Source organism: Saccopteryx bilineata, chromosome 9 (genome assembly GCF_036850765.1).
Source record: "Saccopteryx bilineata isolate mSacBil1 chromosome 9, mSacBil1_pri_phased_curated, whole genome shotgun sequence".
Lineage (NCBI taxonomy): Eukaryota > Metazoa > Chordata > Mammalia > Chiroptera > Emballonuridae > Saccopteryx > Saccopteryx bilineata.
In genome coordinates this window covers 93,618,256-93,640,098 of record NC_089498.1, presented here as the reverse complement: position 1 = coordinate 93,640,098, position 21,843 = coordinate 93,618,256, and the positions used below count along the sequence as shown (strand labels likewise).

Genomic DNA, 21,843 nt, shown 5'->3' with positions numbered 1-21,843 from the left:
GCCATGCGTGAGGAAACCAAGAGTTCTGTGGAAGAGGCTGCCTGGGACCTGCAAACCGAGCAGTGGAAGAAGCTGGAGCAAACGCGAGAGAAAGAGATGCCAACCCTGGAGCTGAGCAAGCACAGGAGAAGAAGGCCGACCAGGTCTGTGAGATTTGCTTGCAAATGGAGCAGCCGCTGGAGAAGGAATCACAGGTTCGTGAGTTGCAGCTTGCACTGGACGTTGTGGAGAGCCAGCAGTGGCAGGAGGCCAGGGCTGAGGCCGGAGCTGGGGCTGCAAGGTCTGCAGAGCAGAAGGTGGCGGCAGCCCGGGGCTCGAGCCCAGTGGCAGGAGCTGTTGTTTTCTTTTTTTTTTTTTTTTTAATGTTTTTTAACTTTTTTTTTTTTTTTGTATTTTTCTGAAGCTGGAAACGGGGAGGCAGTCAGACAGACTCCTGCATGCGCCCGACCGGGATCCACCCGGCACGCCCACCAAGGGCAATGCTCTGCCCACCAGGGGGCGATGCTCTGCCGCGACCAGAGCCACTCTAGCACCTGGGGCAGAGGCCAAGGAGCCATCCCCAGCGCCCGGGCCATCTTTGCTCCAATGGAGCCTTGGCTGTGGAAAGGGAAGAGAGAGACAGAGAGGAAGGAGAGGGGAAGGGGTGGAGAAGCAGATGGGTGCTTCTCCTGTGTCCCCTGGCCGGGAATCGAACCCGGGACTCCTGCACGCCTGGCCGACGCTCTACCACTCTACCACTTAGCCAACCGGCCAGGGCCGGAGCTGTTGTTTTCAGTTCCCCTTTGGAGGATGAGGAGAATCAGGCTGGAGTTGCAATCCGCAGTCTCCAGAAGGTGAGAGCCCAGCAGCAAGGAGTACCTACTACGCGCCCCTGGTAGGTCTGCAATTTTGAAACATATGTGTCTCTACATAACCTGTGGAATTAAGGTACACTACTTTATAACATAATCAATGGGAAAAAAAGAACTTTTAAAAAATTTCTTCAGATCCTCCAAAAAGTGAATAGTAGAGTTGAAATTTGAACCCGTCTTCCTAAAAAACAAAACACATTCACTTCTAACTGTGCTGCAAAATTGTATAATGCATGACATCCATTAGTGTCTGCAATGTAAAGTGCCATAAGAATAATTTATTTTGTAAATTTTAGATTTAATTTCTTACATAAAAAATTAATTTTGTTATAACATTTTATATTTCAAGGGGGTGGGTGGAATGTCTATTTGTTAAAAATCTGGAATGCTTCTCTCTTTCTGAAAATTATGTAACTTGCTTTGTTATTTTGACTTCCTTGGAAACCAGGAGTCTGCTTCCCAAGTTTCGATTGCAGTTATGCCCTTTAAGTCTCGTGAATTCTCTCTTCTTATCTTTGTTATTTATTTATTTATTTATTTATTTATTTATTTATTTATTTACAGAAACAGAGAGAATCAGGGAGAGGGATAGATAGGGACAGACAGGAACAGAGAGAGATGAGAAGCATCAATCATTAGTTTTTCATTGCGACACCTTAGTTGTTCATTGATTGCTTTCTCATATGTGCCTTGACCGTGGACCTTCAGCAGACTGAGTGACCCCTTGCTCGAGCCAGTGACCTTGGGTCCAAGCTGGTGAGCTTTGCTCAAACCAGATGAGCCTGCGCTCAAGCTGGCGACCTCAGGGTCTTGAATCTGGGTCCTTCCGCATCCCAGTCCGACGCTCTATCTACTGCGCCACCTCCTGGTCTCTTATCTTGATTTACCAATTGTGTTTGAGCAGCTTTACTGTCTGAACTTTGTTTAACCATTATTTAGAATTCCTTTGGGGCCTGACCAGGCAGTGGCGTAGTGGATAGAGCATCAGACTGGGACCAAGAGGACCAAGGTTTGAAACCCCAAGGTCGCCAGCTTGAGCATGGACTCTCCAGCTTGAGCGCAGGGTTGCTGGCTTGAGAGTGGGATCATAGACATGACTCCATGGTGGCTGGCTTTGAAACCCAAAGTTGTTGGTTTGAGCAAGGGATTGCTGGCTCTGCTGTACCCTTTCCCCCCAGTCAAGGCACATATGAGAAAGCAATCAATGAACAACTAAGGTGCCACAATGAATAATTGATGTTTCTCATCTCTCTCCCTTCCTGTCTGTCTGTCCCTCTCTCTATCTCTGTCACACACACACACACACCCACACACACACACACACACACACAAGAATTCATTTGGAGGCCTGACCTGTGGTGGGGCAGTGGATAAAACGACCTGGAAATGCTGAGGTCGCCGGTTTGAAACCCTGGGCTTGCCTGGTCAAGGCACATATGGGAGTTGATGCTTCCAGCTCCTCCCCACCTTCTCTCTCTGTCTCTTTCTCCTCTCTCTGTCTCTCTCTGTCTCTCTCCCTCCCTTTCTCTCTCCTCTCTAAAATGAATAAAATTAAATTAAAAAAAAAAGAATTCATTTGGGAGAAGTCATGAAATTATCATATATATCACTCTGCTTTGTCCCTCTTTAGTTGAAGACCCTGGCCTAACATATCAATGATGGCACTAAGAGGATCAAAATCAGACATAGATCATGCTGGGCCAAGCAAGGACCAGGATAGCTTGCCCTATTTCAGGAAGCCAACAGAGCTGTCTTTCTTTTCAGAGAAAACATTCCATTGTTAATATGAACTTCAACTATGTTTAGCCAATGATTAATTAAGGAAGGAACCCATTTGAACACGCTGTGATTTAAATCTAAATTATAAACATCCAATGCATAAAATGAATTTCTTTCTTCTTTAATCATATCCTGTTTGCTCAATGTCTTTATTTCATGGGTAACTTGCCACTCAGATAAGAGATCTCAAGAAGCTCCAAAGCTAACACTGTGGTTGACAAGATTGGTGAGGTGCCTGCAATTCATGTCATCCATTCACTCACATTACAGCCACAGGATAATGGAAGTTTGTTTATGGGAAATGCAAATTCAAGTTACTATGTCTAATGACTCTGTTTCTATAATACCAGTTTATTCCTTGAATTTAATGCACTGTGTCAATTTCTGGCTCCAAAATTTTGCAGAATCTGACATCTGAAAAGGCTTTTTCAAGTGTGTATGTGTGTGTGTGGTGTGCAAGTGTGCTTGTGTGTTTTAAAGAGATTTGTTTGTAGTTGAAAGCTAACTCACCCTAATGGCAGAAAGTGGAAGCTGCTAACTTGCACAGGAGCAGTCTACCACAGCTGCAGATGAACTCAAAGGAGGGCTCAAGGGATATGGGAGAGGCATCAGTAGTATCTGCTACAATACTATTAAGAAAAAGTTGATGTCCTAAGGAATGATTTTTTGAGGACTTGCAAAAACCTGGGTTGGAGTCCTGGCTGGTTGGCTGAGTGGTAGAGTGTTGGCCCAGCGTGTGGATGTTCCAGCTTCAATTCCTGGTCAGGGCACACATCTGCTTCTCCACTCAACTGCTTCTCTCTCTCTCTCTTTGTCTCTGTCTCTCTCTTCTCCCCACCTTCCCCTCCTGCAGCAATGGCTGGATTGATTTGAGTGCATTAGCTCTGGGTAGTGCTGAGGATGGCTCTAGGAGCCTCTGCCTTAGGCACTAAAAATAGCTGGGTTGCTAGCATAGCCCTAGACAGGGGTTGCCATGTGGATCCCTGTCAGGGCGCATGCCAGAGTCTGTCTATCTCCCCTCCTCTCACTTGGACAAAGATGAAAAGAAAAGCAAAACTTGGTTGAGACCAGTGGTTGACATGAAATTGTTCTGTCAATTACATCCCTCCCTCCCAAACCCCGCCCTCACTGCTGTCAGGGAAGAACTTGCTGCCTAGCTGCAGGGAATATGGTCAGTGAATAGCCTACAGCCATCAGCTCTTTCAGGGACTTTGGTTTTCAGGGTGAAATTGAGTTCCTTTGAGGTTGCTGCCTTCCTTGAGCAACTGAGTGAAGCAAAGTCCAAAGGTCTGACAATTCTAGTCTGAAGTGGACACTGCTGGGTACTAGTGGCTCCAGGGTGCCCCCAGGTAGGCTGAGGCATTGCAGGGCCTGCATAGCAGTTCAGTTTCTTCCTCTGTTTCATCTGTTTTCTCCCCTTTCTTTGACAGGTGTTTAACTCTAATAAATACCATGCACCTCAGCTTTCACCTAAGTGGTTGCTTTTGGAGAATTCAACCCTTGACAAGGCCCACCAGATATGTCTCCCTATCTTTACACAGAGCTCAAGGAAGGGCAACTTTTCACCCAAAAGACCTTCCTGCTTACAGGCACTTGACTTCTCCAAAACCAGACACTTGGCTATTACATTCTTTTTCTCTCCTTTTAAATGACCTGTTTTATTATTATTATTGTTTTGGTTTTTTAAAAATTGTGATAAGATACACAAAACATACAATTTACCATTTTAACCATTTTTTTGAAAGATAAGAATTTTATTTATTTTTTCTTTTTTTTTTTTGTATTTTTCTGAAGTTGGAAAGGAGGCAGTCAGACAGACTCCCGCATGCACCCGACTGGGATCCACTTGACACGCCCACCAGGGGGCGATGTTCTGCCCATCTGGGCTGTTGCTCTGTTGCAACCAGAGCCATTCTAGCGCCTGAGGCAGAGGCCATAGAGCCATCCTCAGCACCCGGGCCAACTTTGCTCCAATGGAGCCTTGGCTGCGGGAGGGGAAGAGAGAGACAGAGAGGAAGGAGAGGGGGAGGGGTGCCCTGGCCAGCAATCGAACCCAGGACTCATGCATGCCAGGCCGATGCTTTACCACTGAGCCAACTGGCCAGGGTTGCCATTTTAACCATTTTTAAGTATACAGTTCAATGGCATTAAATACATTCACACTGTTGTGCAACTGTCATGACCATAAATCTCCAGAACTCTCCTGACCAGGCAGTGGTGCAGTAGATAGAGCTTCGGACTGGGATGCAGAGGACTCAGGTTCGAGACCCCAAGGTCGCCAGCTTGAGCACGGCTTATCTGGCTTGAGAAAAAATAAATAAATAAAAGCTCACCAGCTTGAACCCAAGGTCGCTGGCTTGAGCAAGGGGTTATTCGGTCTGCTGAAGGCCCGTGGTCAAGGCACATATGAGAAAGCAATCAATGAACAACTAAGGTGTCACAATGAAAAACTGATGATTGATGCTTCTCATTTCTCTTTGTTCCTGTCTGTCTGTCCCTATCTATCCCTCTCTTTGACTCTCTCTCTGTCCCTGTAAAAAAAAAAAAAATCTCCAGAACTCTTTCATCTTGCAAACCTGAAACTTTGTGCTTGTTAGGAAACAAGTCCCCATTCCTTCCTCCACTCAGCCCTGGCAAGCGTCATTCTACTTTCTGTCTCTATGAATTTGACTACTCTGGGAACCTCGTATGGGTAGAGTCAGACAGTATTTCTATTTTCGTAACTGGCTTATTTCACTTAGTTTAATGTCCTCATGGTTTATCTGTGTTGTGGCAGGTGTCAGAAATTACTTCTTTTTTAAAGCTGAATAACATTCTATTGTATGACCATACTGTCTTTTATTTATCCATTCATCCGACAGTAAATGCTAGGGTTCCTTCCACCTTTTGGCCATTGTGAATATGCTGCTGTGAACATGGCTGCTCTTTTCAAGATGGTTCTGACCTGCTTGACCAGGCAGTGGCACAGTGGATAGAGTGTCAGCCTGGGATGTAATGCAGAGGACCCAGATTCAAACCTCGAGGTCGCTGGCTTGAGCATGAGATCATAGACATGATCCTATGGTCACTGGTTTGAACCCAAAGGTTGCTGGCTTGAAGCTTAATGTCGCTGGCTTGAGCCCAAAGTCACTGGCTTGAACAAGGGGTTACTCACTCTGCTGTAGCCCCCCAGTCAAGGCACATATGAGAAAGCAATCAATGAACAATGAAGGTGCTGCAATAAAGAATTGATGCTTCTCATCTCTCTCTTTTCCTGTCTGTCTGTCCCTATCTGCCCTTCTCTCTGACTCACTCTGTCTCTGTCAACAACAAAAAAAAGGGTTTTGATCAGTTTGTATGTTTTTTTAATTGAATTTATTGAGGTGACATTATTGAGGTTAATAAAATTATATAGGTTTCAGGTGTACAATTCTATAATACATCATCTGTATATTGTAGTGTATATTCACCACACCAAGTCAAATTCCTTTCCATCACCATTTATCCCCACTATTAGTTGCATCCTAAGGTAGCAGCTACCACTGGTCTTTGGCTTACAGACTCAGTCATTAGCCCTGATGCTTCTCAATAGTCATGGGCCAGCCCATCAATGGAGTAACTGTGTCAACGTAACAACATCCAAACCTGTAGAGACCTTTTATAAGGTTTTATTTGAGCCAAACTGATGACAGTGCCAAGAAACAAGATCTCATATGTTTCAGAAAATAATGATCTGCAGTTTCTTTTATGTATTTGGAATTAAGGAGAGAATGTAGGGAGATTGCATGAAGGTGGGAGAAAGCAAGGCAGAGATCGGATTGCAGGATAGTGAACAAGATTATGTGCTCTCTTGAGAAGTCTGAAAAAGAGACATTTCAAAGGTGTTCTATCTTAGATGCACAAGAACATGGCCAGGGGTTGTTTAAAACCTTTTTTTTTTTTTTTAATTATTTATTTATTTATTTTTTTACAGAGACAGAGAGTGAGTCAGAGAGAGGGATAGACAGGGACAGACAGACAGGAACGGAGAGAGATGAGAAGCATCAATCATTAGTTTTTCATTGCGCATTGCAACACCTTAGTTGTTCATTGATTGCTTTCTCACATGTGCCTTGACCGCGGGCCTTCAGCAGACCCAGAAACCCCTTGCTGGAGCCAGCGACCTTGGGTCCAAGCTGGTGGGCTTTTCCTCAAACCAGATGAGCCCACGCTCAAGCCGGCGACCTCGGTCTCGAACCTGGGTCCTCTGCATCCCAGTTCGACGCTCTATCCACTGCACCATCACCTGGTCAGGCTAAAACCTTTTTAAAAGATGTTATAGTCCTAGTGTTGACCACAACCTGCCCCGTTAGGAATTTATGATCAGGTCACTGTGTGAGGTTACTTTTTTTTTTTTTTTTTTTTTAACAGAGTCAGAGAGAGAGGGATAGACAGGGACAGACAGGAACAGAGAGAGATGAGAAGCATCAACCATTAGTTTTTTGTTGCGCCACCTTAGTTGTTCATTGATTGCTTTCTCATTTGTGCCTTGACCACGGGTCTTCAGCAGACCAATTAACCAACCCCTTGCTTGAGCCAGTGACCTTGGGTCCAAGCTGGTGAGCTTTTGGTCAAGCCAGATGACCCTGCGCTCAAGCTGGCGACCTCGGGGTCTCGAACCTGGGTCCTCCACATCCCAGTCCGATGCTCTATCCACTGCCCACCGCCTGGTCTGGTTGAGGTTACTTTTTGACCACAGAACTTGTACATAACTTCCATGCATAACCGCACAAATGTTAAGATGCTATCCCACCTAGAGATATTCCAGGAAACCTGGTGCTCTATAAGGCAGGCATCCTGCAACCTCTGTAAGGATGGGACAGTTCTCCAGCTATTGATTGCAGCCTAGCTTCAATTTGAAAATGTCCCTGGTATTTGTTGCTGAGGAGGGCTCCTGTGGTGCACAAGGCATGGAACATAGACACAGTCATGACTTTCTGGTGCTGCTTACACTGAACTCATTGCATAAAATAGAAGCATGATCCAGAATGTCTAACAGACTATTCCTCTTACCCTCTAAAACTATAAGCTAATGTAATCACAATATAATTCTGAAAGAAAAGGAATGTGCACAACAGTTCTGGTCACATTTTTTGCTTCTGAATAGAACTCAGTGGTAAAACTTCAGTTGGCCCCTCACTAGCTATGTGATCTAGAGTCAGCTACTTAATATTTTGAGAATTTGTTTCTCCATCTAACTTGCAGGTCTGTGGTGAGATTGACATGAGGTAATGTATTTGAATGCCTGCTATAGATACTAACAAGTTATAGGCATTCCACTAAGGGTAGCTATGATTTGTAAGTTATAAAATATTTGGTCTTCATCCATAGTTCCTAGTTCACAGCTACCAAACTTCTTTGAATTTCTTAAGTGTTAAGAGTAATAAGGGTGGTTTTTCTTGTATTAATCAGGTGATTTTTGGAACTTCACCCAAGAGAGGGAGCCTGTTGTCAGAAAAACCAACCATGAGATTAGAAGAGTGAAACTTTCAGCCCTACCTCGATATTTCTAGGAAGGAAAAGGGAGCTGGAAGTTGAATCAATCACCAACACCAGTAACTTAGTCAATTATGACTACATAATGAATTATTTATAAAAACCTGGGAGGACAGTCTCTTTTTGAGGCGGGGGGGGGGGGGCATCCACAATGGAGAAACAGAACAGTTTCATGTAGCACTGAATTCTTTTGTTTAGTTGTTTAGTTCCTCGACCTATGCATCTCTTTACCTGGCTGATGAATTTTATCCTTTAATGTCCTTTGTAATAAATTGGTACTCTAGTGAGTTAGTGGGTTTTCTCCAGTTCTCTGAGACATTATAACAAGTGAATTGAGGTGGGGGACAGCTTTATAGGACTGAACCCTAACCTAAGGAATCTGATGCCATCTCCAGATAGAGAGTGTTAGAATTTTTTTTTTTTTTTTTTTTGTGGCAGAGACAGAGAGAGTCAGAGAGAGACAGATAGGGACAGATAGACAGGATGGGAGAGAGATGAGAAATACCAAGTCTTTGTTGTGGCTCCTTAGTTGTTCATTGATTGCTTTCTCATATGTGCCTTGACTAGGGGGCTTCAGCAGACCGAGTAACCCCTTGCTTGAGCCAGCGGCTTTGGGCACAAGCTGGTGAGCCTTGCTCAAACCAGATGAACCTACGCTCAAACTGGCGACCTTGGGGGTCTCGAACCTGGGTCCTCCACATCCCAGTCTGACGCTCTATTCACTGCGCCACCATCTGGTCAGGTGAGAGTGTTAGAATTTGAGTTGAATTCTTGCACAGTCTGCTTGTCTCTAAGAATTGCTTGTAGTGTATGAGGAAGTAGCACCCTCTCATGTTAGAAAATTGGGTCCAGATCCAGGAACCCCATTTGGTTGCTATTATGACCTTGATAGTTATTGTTACCAGTAACTGTTAGCAGCCCTTGCCTCTTTAGGGTATTTAACCAGGAGAAAATCAGAATATTGAGTTCACAACATCTTGCGAAGCTTCATTGGCCCTATGATGTCCACCAGCTTTATGGTGAAGGAGGAGCAGCTTATAGAAGTAAGCATTCCTGAAAGTTCATTCAAGAATATGTCCATACATATCTCAACATCATTCTCAGTCTTAATTAGGCTCCTTTCATTATCTTAACAGCCCACATCCCATAAATGAGCAGGTGGGACAATCATTAGAGAGGCAGAAAGGGAGCCTTTGCTGTTTTCACTGGCTCTTTGTCCTGTGGATACTTGTCATGTTGTGGTTTCAGACACTTGCCAGTTAGCTTTCTAACAGGTTCCTGTGGCTCCAAGTGTTTAAAAACTAAGTTTCTTCAAATGCCATGTCACTCCGCAAGCCTTTTACCTGACTTCAAGTACAGCTGAAACAAGTGTTCACTTTGTGTACATCCCACACAGGCATGCTGGAGAACAACAGCTCTAGTTATTGAACTAGGCTGTAACCAAAAAGCAGGATCTAGTGTCCAAAGGGACGAGGGAAAAGCAAATGTGGAGAGCACAGGAGGGTGTTGCCCACAGGTGGGGTCATAAAGGAACTTTATGAGAACAAAGGACCCAGGAACAACCAAACAGGTGGTTTATAAATACTTCCTAATCTAAACATGAGCTCTCAGAGAACTGGAGGACAAGAACAAACATGAGGTCTGGCAGATGATGGCACATTTCTGCCACTTAGGAGGCCCAGCGTTGCTTGTGTCAGTTCCATCTTGGCATCTACTTTTAAAAGCATATTCACCAGTGATCATGTACTGGACGATTCCTATTTTTAGTAAGACTTTCACATATGATAGAGGGGTAGAAACCCAGTGAATCAAATGTATGCTAGCATTATTTATTTCCTCCTAATTTTTTTTTATTTTTAAATGGCAAATATATATAATCTGATTCACTCATTAATATTTTGCCACATTTGCTTTGTGTCTCTGTCTTTTGAGGGGGAAGCAGTTTGATACAAATATGTCACTTTGTCACAAAATACCAAACATCAAGGCTATTCCTCCTACCAGAACATAATGTAATTATCACATTGAGGAAATTTGATACTGATGCAATACTATTTTTTAACCTATTGCCCATAAGCAAAATTGCCCAATGGATACAATCAAGGATCATGCATGGCACTGATATTTCACAATTATTGGTAGCTACTTGCTTGGTTTCCAACTTAAGAACTGAACCATCCTAATCACCTGATAACAATGGCATTTCACATTTGCTGCAATTCCCGTTTTCCATGTGGGCCACTGTAATCAACCCTGATCCTGCATGTTCAACCCAGATCTATCATCCTTCATGTACTTCACCACCCCCAGTCCCACTCACAGCCAAATGAGGAAAGCCCCAAATAGCCCAGAGTCCTCTGCAACAGATACTTGGGACTTTCCTCACTTTATGCCCAGCCTGCTCTGGTTCAACTCCAATTTTATCAGTTACCAATTGTGAATTACAACTCTGAGTTTGGAACCAGTTTTAAGGTTCAGTCACACACATGGTGTGATTCTTGGTTTTCTCGTTTTTGACCACTGACAAAACGCTTTGATTCAGATTCTCTGCTCTGATTTTTCTCTCATTTGGTCACTCCAAATATTAAGTTGAACCCTATGAAACTTCTATTTTTGTAGGTAAAAATAAAAAGACAAATATTTCAATGGTTCTACATAAAAAAAACATTACTCTCTTGCGTGATTCAAATACCTAGAAACACCAAAGCTGGCAAGAGCTCCCTTGGCCAGCACGGCAGCAAGGCTGGTTCCCAGCTCAGCATACATTCTGTTCCAGTTTTGCTTTTCCAAATGTCTAGTTATTTTATTATACTCTCTTTTTTTATGCCTGATTAAGCCCCTTCTTGTTCTTTATCAGAATTATTTGGGCTACTATTGTTTGTTTTCTTTTTCCTCATGTATATTAGAATCAGCTTGTCTATAACAAAAATATGCTGTAGATGTTTTAAAAATAGATTTATAGATCAACTTAGGAACAATTGACATCTTTATGATATTGACTATTCCTATTCCAGAGCAGAATATACTTTTCCATTTACTCAAGTTATCTATTTATTTCTTGGTAGAATTAGTTCTTAGTTAAACTTTAAAATATAATTCAAATATCACAAGAAATACCATCTTAAACTATACAATTCACTGGTTTTTATTAAAGTTATAGAGTTGTCTCATTATCACCACAATTAATTTTAGAACTTTCTAACCCCTAAAAAAATAAAATAAATACCGCATTCCCCTTGGCTATTACTTCTCAGTCCCCTAGTCTGCTATTCCCTAGCAACCACTAATTTACCTCTATTTCTAAGAATTTTCTTACTTTAAGTATTTCCTAAATAGAATTATACATGGTCTTTGTGATTGACTTCTGGATTAGTACTTTATTCCTTTTTACTGACTAATTATATTTTGTTTAGTGGATATGCCACATATTTTTTATCTATTCAGTAGTTAATGGACATTGGGTTGTTCCTACTTTGTAGCTATTATGAATCGTGTCTAATACTTTTGCCATACATAGTATTTTTGCTGCAAACATGTTAACTGCATAGGTAACTAGCTATAAGGTAATTTTGATGTAAGAAAGAGAAAATATCTCATTGACAGTTTGGTTTTTTGTTTGTTTGATTGTTTGGTTGGTCACCGGCTAGCGCATAGGCTTGTTGAGCATGGGCCTGCCAGCTTGAGTGTGGGGTCACCAGCTGGAGTGCGGGATCATGTATTTCTCTGATGATCTAGTGACTAGAATTTGGTGCTTTCACCAGAGTGTGGGATCATTGATATGATCCCAAGGTCTCTGGCTTGAGCCCAAAGGTCACTGGCTGAAGCCAAGGTCGCTGACTTGAGCCACCTATCAAGGCACATATGAGAAGCAGTCAATGAACAACTAAAGTGCCACAACTACGAGTTGATACTCCTCATATTGGTCCTCTCCTTCTCTCTCTCCCTCCATGTCTCTCTGTCTCTCAAAAAATAATTTTATTCCTAAATATTTTATTCTTTTTGATGCTATTGTAATTTTATTTTTAATTTGCTCATGCTGCTGTATAGAGATGGTGGATATTTGTATAGTCATCTTGTATCTTGCAAGACAAACTTGTTTTCTAGTTCTAATGCATTTTAGTATTGCCCTAGAGCAGGGGTCCCCAAACTTTTTACACAGGGGGGCAGTTCGCTGTTCCTCAGATCATTGGAGGGCCGGACTATAAAAAAAACTATGAACAAATCCCTGTGCACACTACACGTATCTTATTTTAAAGTAAAAAAACAAAATGGGAACAAATACAATATTTAAAATAAAGAACAAGTAAATTTAAATCAACAAACTGACCAGTATTTCAATGGGAACTATGGGCCTGCTTTTGGCTAATGAGATGGTCAACGTGCTCCTCTCACTGACCACCAATGAAAGAGGTTCCCCTTCCGGAAGTGCGACAGGGACCGGATAAATGGCCTTCGGGGGCCGTAGTTTGGGGACCCCTGCCCTAGAGTTTTCAAATACATTTACAACTAATTCAAGTCTACTTTCAGACAACATTGTATAGCTTCATAGGGAGTGCAAGGTCCTTAAGCAGAGAATTCCTACAATATGACTGTTTGCTGTAGTTACAGGTGTCAGAGGCTAAAATTTTCTCCAGTGTTTCTGTATTAGTCTTTCTTGTGGTCTTTGGGTTTGCCTAGGGACTTCTTAAATTGGGTCTAAGGTGTGCAGTCCTTTCAGCTGTCCCCTGTAGTTATACAAGATCCCACTGGTGTGCTGGTGAGGCATGGGAGGGGGAACATTCTGTAACTCGATGACCCGGTTTCCGTCCTTCAGTGAGCCTGAGCTGGACATCTCCCCTCCAAGTCAGGTGGGCTCTGGTGAAATAGTTTTGCTTAACAGCATATCTTGTTAAAGGAGAGCAAAGAGCTCTGGGCTTATCACAAAATAGTTACCTTTCCTCTCCATCTGCCATGAGAAGAGAGAATTGTTTTCTCTCAACTTCACAGTGAGGACTCAGTGGTGCTTCTGGAGGTAACACTTAAAAAACTGTGAAAAACAAACAAACAAAACAAAAAACTGTGGGGGTGTCACTAAGACTGAACCCCCTTAGTGTTTTTAACTCTCAGGCTGGTCTACACTGCACCTTCAGGGATTTATCAATTACAGTGTTGAAGTGTGCCCACCCGCACTGCCCCAGTGGAGGGCTGCTGCCGTGAGGCTGCTGTTCCCGGTTAGCTGTGATTCTTGTACTTGCTTTCTTCCTTTCAGGTCTCAAGGCGTTCGCTGTCTTATGAACTCAGTTCAAGATGAATAGAATAGCTGATATTGTGGTTTATATAGCTTTTTTCTTGTTGTGAAGACAAAGCGATGACTTTTAAGCTCTTTATATTATACATTGAAATATATTGAACCAGAAACCAGAAGTCTCAAATTTTAATCTTAATATTATTCTGCAGTAAGCTGAATCACTTCCTCAGTTGTCTGTTGCTGTTTTCAAGATTCTTTGGGGCAATCCACTCCGCAGCTCCCCCGCTATGGCAGCATGTGAGCTGTGTGAGCCGGAGGAGCAACGGAACTGGGCTTCCAGGAGGTGGCGCGGCCTCGGGGTGTGCAGCACACAGTTCCCTGGCAGGTATGTCCCTGGCCACTGGCCTTCTTGTACCAGCAATCTTTGCCCCTGCCCCGGCCCACCTATGCCTTTCACCACAGCCTGTTCCTTTGCTGAAAATGTTTAGAAACCAGCTATCCAAGAAAAATGACTTTTACTCATATGAGCCAGACTCTGAGAAAACTCCTTTAGAGACGGGAGAATCAGTGTGACTCCTGCTCAAGTGTGGGGCTCCTCACTGCACGGTTTGTGCTCTTTAGGCCCCAGAACATGCTGTGGATGTCACAGCCACATTACTGCAGTAAGGAGAACCATATAAGCAGGCTGTGCACAAATATTTGGACAATAGACTTCCAGACCACAGCTTCCTTCTTCCAGAATTTGAAATGATAAAAACAGGAAAGAGTACACCTGAAGTTTTCAGAGAGCATGGGTGAAACACCTGAGGAGGAATTGGTTTCCATAGCAAAACATTAGTCCAAGGAAGGTAAAGTTTTCCAGAGGTTTAAAATTAAAATAGCCCGGCCTGACCTGTGGTGGCACAGTGGATAAAGCGTCGACCTGGAAATGCTGAGGTCGCCGGTTCGAAACCCTGAGCTTGCCTGGTCAAGGCACAAATGGGAGTTGATGCTTCCAGCTCCTCCCCCTTCTCTCTCTCTGTTTCTCTCTCTCCCTCTCTCTCCTCTCTAAAAATGAGTAAATAAAATAAAATTAATTTAAAATTATAATAGCCCTAGAACAATAACTGTTTCCCAGACATGGCAGACGGACTGCACCCCATCTGAATTTCTGATGAAAATATCCCTCAAGAAAATATCCTCAATATTCCAGATTGCCCCACAGTACCAAAAGAACATTTAAATTCCATGTCATACCTCAGCTGCTCAATTACCTAAAGGCAGACAGGATGAGCAGGTGATGACTGGGGCATTCTGGCTGTCTTCACCTGTGCTGAAAGCTATAGACTGGGCACTGGCTACACAGAGGAATTTGTTTGAAAGAAAGATGTAACAGATATACCTAAGAACCAATGTTGTAGAGCCTTAAACAATGTTCATAATCTCTCAGAACTTGCGATTTCATTTTTTGGACTTTATCCTAAGAAAATAAGTTTACCAGAGATAGAGGTACAAAGATGTTGTTTTAGGCATTGTTTATATTGTCTAAATATTAGTGAAACAAAAATGTCCAGTGACAGGGAATTACATACAGTGTGTCCGTAAAGTCATGGTGCACTTTTGACTGGTCACAGGAAAGCAACAAAAGATGATTGAAATATGAAATCTGCACCAAATAAAAGGAAAACTCTCCCAGTTTCATACCTATTCAGTGCAGTTTGATGTGGGCTCATGCACAGATTTTTTTTTTTTTTTTTTTTTTTTTATAATTTTATTTTTTTAATGGGGTGACATCAATAAATCAGGATACATATATTCAAAGATAACAAGTCCAGGTTATCTTGTCGTTCAATTATGTTGCATACCCACCACCCAAAGTCAGATTGTCCTCTGTCACCTTCTATCTTGTTTTCTTTGTGCCCCTCCCACCCCCTATCCCTCTCCCATTCCCCCCTCCCCCCCGTAACCACCACACTCTTATCAATGTCTCTTAGTTTCACTATTATGTCCCACCTACGTATGGAATAATACAGTTCCTGTTTTTTTCTGATTTACTTATTTCGCTTCGTATCATGTTATCAAGATCCCACCATTTTGCTGTAAATGTTCCAATGTCATCATTTCTTATGGCTGAGTAGTATTCCATAGTGTATATGTGCCACATCTTCTTTATCCAGTCATCTATTGATGGGCTTTTTGGTTGTTTCCATGTCCTGGCCACTGTGAACAATGCTGCAATAAACATGGGGCTGCATGTGTCTTTAGGTATCAATGTTTCTGAGTTTTGGGGATATATACCCAGTAGAGGGATTGCTGGGTCATAAGGTAGTTCTATTTTCAGTTTTTTGAGGAACCACCATACTTTCTTCCATAATGGTTGTACTACTTTACATTCCCACCAACAGTGTATGAGGGTTCCTTTTTCTCCACAGCCTCTCCAACATTATGCACAGATTTTTTAGGGCTCCTTAGGTAGCTATCCCGTATAGCCTCTACAGACTCGTCACTGACTGATGGCCTACCAGAACAGGATTTCTCCACCAAACTGCTGGTTTCCTTCAACTGCTTATCCCACCGAGTAATGTTATTCCTATGTGGTGGCGCTTCGTTATAAATGTGCCGATATTCACGTTGCACTTTGGTCACGGATTTGAATTTAGCGAGCCACAGAATACACTGAACTTTCCTCTGTACTGTCCACATCTCGAATGGCATGGCCGTGGGCTGCTCCGCTGTATACACGGTGTTATGTCATCATCTGCGCATGCGCACATGCTGCCACTCATCCTACAGAAACTGGGGAGGGGGGAGTTTCCTTTTATTTGGTGCAGATTTCACATTTCTATCGTCTTTTGTTGCTTTCCTGTGACTGGTCAAAAGTGCACCATGACTTTACAGACACACTGTAGATTGTGGTGTGTCTATCCAGTGGAAGGCTACACAGTTGGAACGACATAGCTCTGTATGTACACTTAATAGAGTACAGATCTAAGCTGACACTGAGACACCATTATAGCTGCTGTTCATGGTGTTAGCACAGGAAGCTGGATATTAATGAAAAGAAGGGAGCAAAGGCAATCAGACATTATACCTCATTCACTAGAAAGCCACAGCATTCATAGGGAACTGCAGCATCTTCTGCCTAGGGGACCTAATCCCTGAAGTGGGTGGGAAGAAAAGTAATGAGTCATTAGCCAGGATTACTGAGGGGTAGGAATAAAGCAGCAAGAGAAATTCCTCTCCTGGAAGCATGCTCAGTAGAAGCCAAGATAGCACAGGAGGAGGTGCTTCTACTTGGAGGTATGCCCCAGTAGGAGTCAAGATGATATCTGTACCTGACAAGGTACCTGACAAGGATAGAGCGTAGGCCTGGGACCGCTGAGGACCCAGGCTCCAAACCCCGAGGATACCTGCTTGAGCATGGTCTCACCTGGCTTGAGCGTGGAATCATAGACATGACCCCAAGGTTGTTGGCTTGAGCAAGAGTCACTGGCTCATCTGGAGACCCCCAACCCATCAAGGCACATATGGGAAAGCAATCAATGAACAACTAAGGTGCTGCAATTATGAGTTGATGCTTCTCATCTCTCTTCCTGTCTGTCTTTCTGTCTGTCTGTCTGTCTGTCTCTAAGTTAAAAAAGAAAGGATGGCTATAAAGGAGAGGTGTCTGATCTGGAAGAAAGTGTGATTGGTTAGGGGAAGAGACTAGCACAAGTCCAAGGTAAGAGACTGGTAAAGAGACTGGTCAGTTTGAAAGCCCAAGGTAGTATAATCAAAGCTTAACAAAGGCCTCTTGCTGAGCAACTCATGCTTGACCCTAGCACTCTCCCTATTCATAGCAGCCATGTGGGCCCAAGCATGGGCCTGGGAATAGCAGCACAGCGCAGGTGGGGCACAGTTGGGACCAGAGACTAACCTATCTGGGGTGGGAGCACAAAGACTGAGCTGGACTAAACTGAACAATGCCTGGCTGATACTTGACCAATAGCACAGAATTTCTGGACCCTGGCCCTTCTTTTGGGCTTAATGAAGGCAATATTGGACTTCACTTCTTCTACAGTGGGATGGAGCTGAACCACCTGGTCGTGGATGAGACACAGACTGAACACCTGGAGACAGTCCTTAGTGTTTACTATAGCTTCAATAAATCTTCTTGCTACATCTCATCCTCCTATGTGGATCCCCAAAGTGCTTTTCTTGTGGCTCACTGACAACAGTATGATAATATATATTTAAAATATTTGTTCATGTGTATGTGCACAGAAATAAATATGGAAAGATACATAGTAGGTTGTGAACTGGTTTGAACAGTGGGGCTAAGTGAAATGATCTTTAACTTATATGTATATTTCTTCAATAAAAACAAGTTATGTGCCTAATTAAGTAAAAAAAGATAATTGTGTTTGCTTTTCAACAGTTTGATTATGATGTGACTATATGTGGGTCTCATTGAGGTTATTTTACTTGGAATTATTGAGCTTTTTGGATGTTTAGGTCAATGTTTTCTATTAATTTTGGTAAGCTTTCAGCTATGATTCTTTTAATTTTTCTGTTCCCCTCTCTCTCCTTTTCTTCTTGGTCTTTCATTATGTGTATGCTGCTACACTTGGTAGTGTTCCATAATCCCCTAGGCTCTGTTCATTTTTCTTCAGTCCTTTTCTTTTTTTCCCTTATATTGAATCATCTCAAATGATTTATCTTCGAATTCATTGATTTTGCTTTCTGCCAGCTTAAATGCAATATTGAGTCTCCCTAGTGACTTTTTCATTTTAGTGATTGAAAAAGTGATTTAGTGATTTTCAACTCTGGAATTTCCATTTAGTTTTACTTTAATATTTCTATATCTTTATTAATATTCTATATTTGCTAAAACATTGTTCTTTACTTTTTCTTTTTAGCTCTTTAAGATTACCTTTTAGCCTGACCAGGTGGTGGCGCAGTGGATAGAGCGTTGGGCTGGGATGCGGAAGGACCCAGGTTCGAGACCCGAGGTTGCCAGCTTGAGCTCAGGCTCATCTGGTTTGAGCAAGGCTCACCTCAAGCAAGGGGTTACTCGGTCTGCTGAAGGCCCACAGTCAAGGCACATATGAGAGAGCAATCAATGAACAACTAAGGTGTCACAACGAAAAACTGATCATTGATGCTGCTCATCTCTCTCTGTTTCTGTCTGTCTGTCCCTATCTGTCTCTCTCTCTGTCACTGTAAAAATAAATAAATAAAATTAAAAAAAAAAAAAAAGATTACCTTTTAGATTACTTTCAGTTTCTTGACCATGTTTTTTATAGCTCTTTAAAAGTCTTTGTCTAGGCAGTGGCGCAGTGGATAGAGCGTCGAACCGGGATGCAGAAGACCCAGGTTCAAGACCCTGAGGTCGCCAGCTTGAGCCCAGCTCATCTAGTTTGAGCAAAAGCTCATCAGCTTGAACCCAAGGTTGCTGGCTCGAGCAACAAGTTACTCGGTCTGCTGAAGGCCCATGGTCAAGGCACATATGAGAAAACAATCAATGAACTACTAAGGTGCCACAATGAAAAACTGATGATTGATGCTTCTCATCTCTCTGCGTTCCTGTCTGTCCCTATCTATCCCTCTCTGTCTATAAATAAATAAATAAATAAATAAATAAATAAATAAATAAATAAAATCTTTAAAAAAAATAAGTCTTTGTCTAATAGTCTGGGTTTCCTCAGGACAGTGTTTCCTGAATTCTCATTCTTTCTGTGCCTGTGGCATACTTTCCTGTTTGTATAGCTCACCGTTTTTACTGAAAACTACTCACTTAAAATAATACCATTTGACAACTCTGTAAATCAGATACTTACTACCCAGGACTTATTTTAGTTAATGTTTGTTGTAGTTTTTGTTGTGTTTGTTTGTTTGTTTGTTTGTTTAGGGACTTTCCAGTATTAATTCTGTAAAGTCTGTTTTCTTACTCGTGTGTGGCCCCTGAAGTCTCTGCTCGCTAAGCTTAGTGGTCAGCCGATGACTGAACAGAGACTGAATGCCTGGAAATAAGTTCCTCAGCCTTTGCCAAGGGGCCTGTGTCTGTCTGTTTTGGCACACCTTAAATAGTCTGTCAGTTTGCAATTAGGCCTTAGCCTTCACTTCCTGCTCGCAGAACGCCTCAACTTTAACCAGAGTTGGGGGATTAGGGCCTCCTCAGGTCTTTCTTGGACATGTGCACAGTCTTACACATTCACACGGCCTTTAGATCTCCAGGAATACACTGACACTTCAAAGTTTTCTATGAATATCTCATTGCCAAACACTTCCTTATAAGATTTTGGTCAGCCTCTTCTTATGCCACATCTGTTATCCTTATTTTAGGTACCTGCAATATTAAACTATCGTTACTCTTTAAAAACAAACAAAAAATAAATAAAAATAAAAAGCTGCCCTGGAAAAGGCTTTTCATTGTGAGTAAGCTCTTAATGAGGTCAAATAAAGACGATCCTGCAAGTGTGGGTTTCAGGAGCCTCCATACAGGTTAATTTACATAATTCTCTGAAAATGGGATGTAAACCTGTTCTTCTCTCTCCAGTATCTGCTAGATTGCTGGGTTCCATGGCTACCGTGTTAGTGACGTTATTGGTTTTCAAAGTTACCACAGAGCTGGAAGGAAGGGTATAGAATAGTAAAATTGCACAAAGCTCCCTATTCTTACTGAGATTCAGCCATTTTTCTTGAATACTGTATTTCCCCATGTATAAGATGCACATTTTTTGGAAAAATTTGGGGTCTAAACACTGGGTACATCTTATACAGTGGTTGTAGGTTTTTTTACTTGCATTTCCCACTTTTTTGCGTAGATGAGTTGTATGAATTTTATGATGAATAAAACTTGATTTCAATACTTTATGTAATACATTTTTTTTTTCAGATTTTGGGCCCCAAAATGAAGGTGTATCTTATACATGGGAGCATCTTATACATGGGGAAATACGGTAGATGTTCTTTGGATTGTTGTAAGCCTTTGGTTCATATTCAGAATTCTGAAAAAGTTGATTGTGACAATTTTTACCAGAGTTATCACTGCTTTTATGGAGGGATAGAATTATGATGATAATTTAGTCTGCCATTCAATTCAATTCTTGTTGAATTGTTGCATTACTTAAAATAGTTTCTTTGTTGTTCGCTCTTATGAATTTCTAGACAAATAAAGGCATCTTCTACAAATAATGATACTTTACTATCCATTTCCCCCTCCAATGTTATACATCTTTTCCTTATTTAAATACATTTGTGAATAACCCCAAAGTCTGTGGATCTTAGTGAGAATGACTGTTCCTGACTTAAGTGGATATCCTTCCATTGTTTTACCACTAAGCTTAATGCTATCCTTTCTCTTCAGTCACCTTTATAGTTTTTAAATGTGTAGATGACAGGTGACTTCTGCCTGGTTGCTCTTTATCATGCCTTCATTTCAAGGCAGTCTAGAACCCCAGCTCTTTCTTGTGTAGGCTGGAGTCCTCCTAATCACAATGCTCTTCCGAATCTTCACCCTGAAGCAGAAACAGGACTTCATCCTCTGGAGGCCTACCCCAGAGAAATACAGCACAAAAAATGACAACAGCGATAACAACATAACAGAGGGCAACCTTTGAGAATATTAAAGTGATTATCTTAAATTAATATTAGCAAATTGACTGACCTGTGGTGATACAGTAGATAAAGTATCAACCTGGGCCTGACCAGGTGGTGGCGCAGTGGATAGAGCGTTGGACTGGGATAGAGCAGAGGACCCAGGTTTGAGACACCGAGCTCGCCAGCTTAAGCGTGGGCTCATCTGGTCTGAGCAAAGCTCACCAGCTTGGACCCAAGGTCGCTGGCTTGAGCAAGGGGTTACTCGGTCTGCTGAAGGCCCGTGGTCAAGGCACATATGAGAAAGCAATCAATGAACAACTAAGGTGTTGCAACGCGCAATGAAAAAGTAATGATTGATGCTTCTCATCTCTCTGTTCCTGTCTGTCTGTCCCTGTCTATCCCTCTCTCTGACTGTCTCTGTAAAAAAAAAAAAAAAAAAAAGTATCAACCTGGAATGCTGAGGTCGCTGGTTCAAAACACTGTACTTGTCCAAAACGCTGTACTTGTCCGAGCAAGACACATATGGGAAGCAACTATTACAAGTTGATGTTTTGTGCTCTTCCCCCTTTCTCTCTCTTTCCTCTCTCTAATATGTCAGTAAATAGCCTGACCAGGCAGTGGTGCCATGGATGAAGTGTCGGACTGGAACACAGAGAACCCAGGTTCGAAACACCAAGGTCGCCTGCTAGAGCATGGGCTCATCTGGCTTGAGCATGGGCTCACCAGCTTGAGCACAGGGTCGCTGGCTTTAGCGTGGGATCATAGACATGACCCTATGGTTGCTGGCTTGAAGCCCAAGGTTGCTGCCTTGAGCAGGGGCCACTCATCCTGCTGTAGTCCCCAGTCAAGACATATATGAGGAAGGAATCAATGAACAACTAAGGAGTCACATTGATGCTTATCTCTTTCCCT

The 21,843-nt window shown here is 42.4% G+C and overlaps 1 pseudogene; it reads left to right on the top strand.

Moving 5' to 3' along the window:
- Positions 1-12,934: 12,934 nt before the first annotated feature.
- Positions 12,935-20,951, top strand: LOC136313673 (programmed cell death protein 2-like; annotated as a pseudogene).
- Positions 20,952-21,843: the final 892 nt, after the last annotated feature.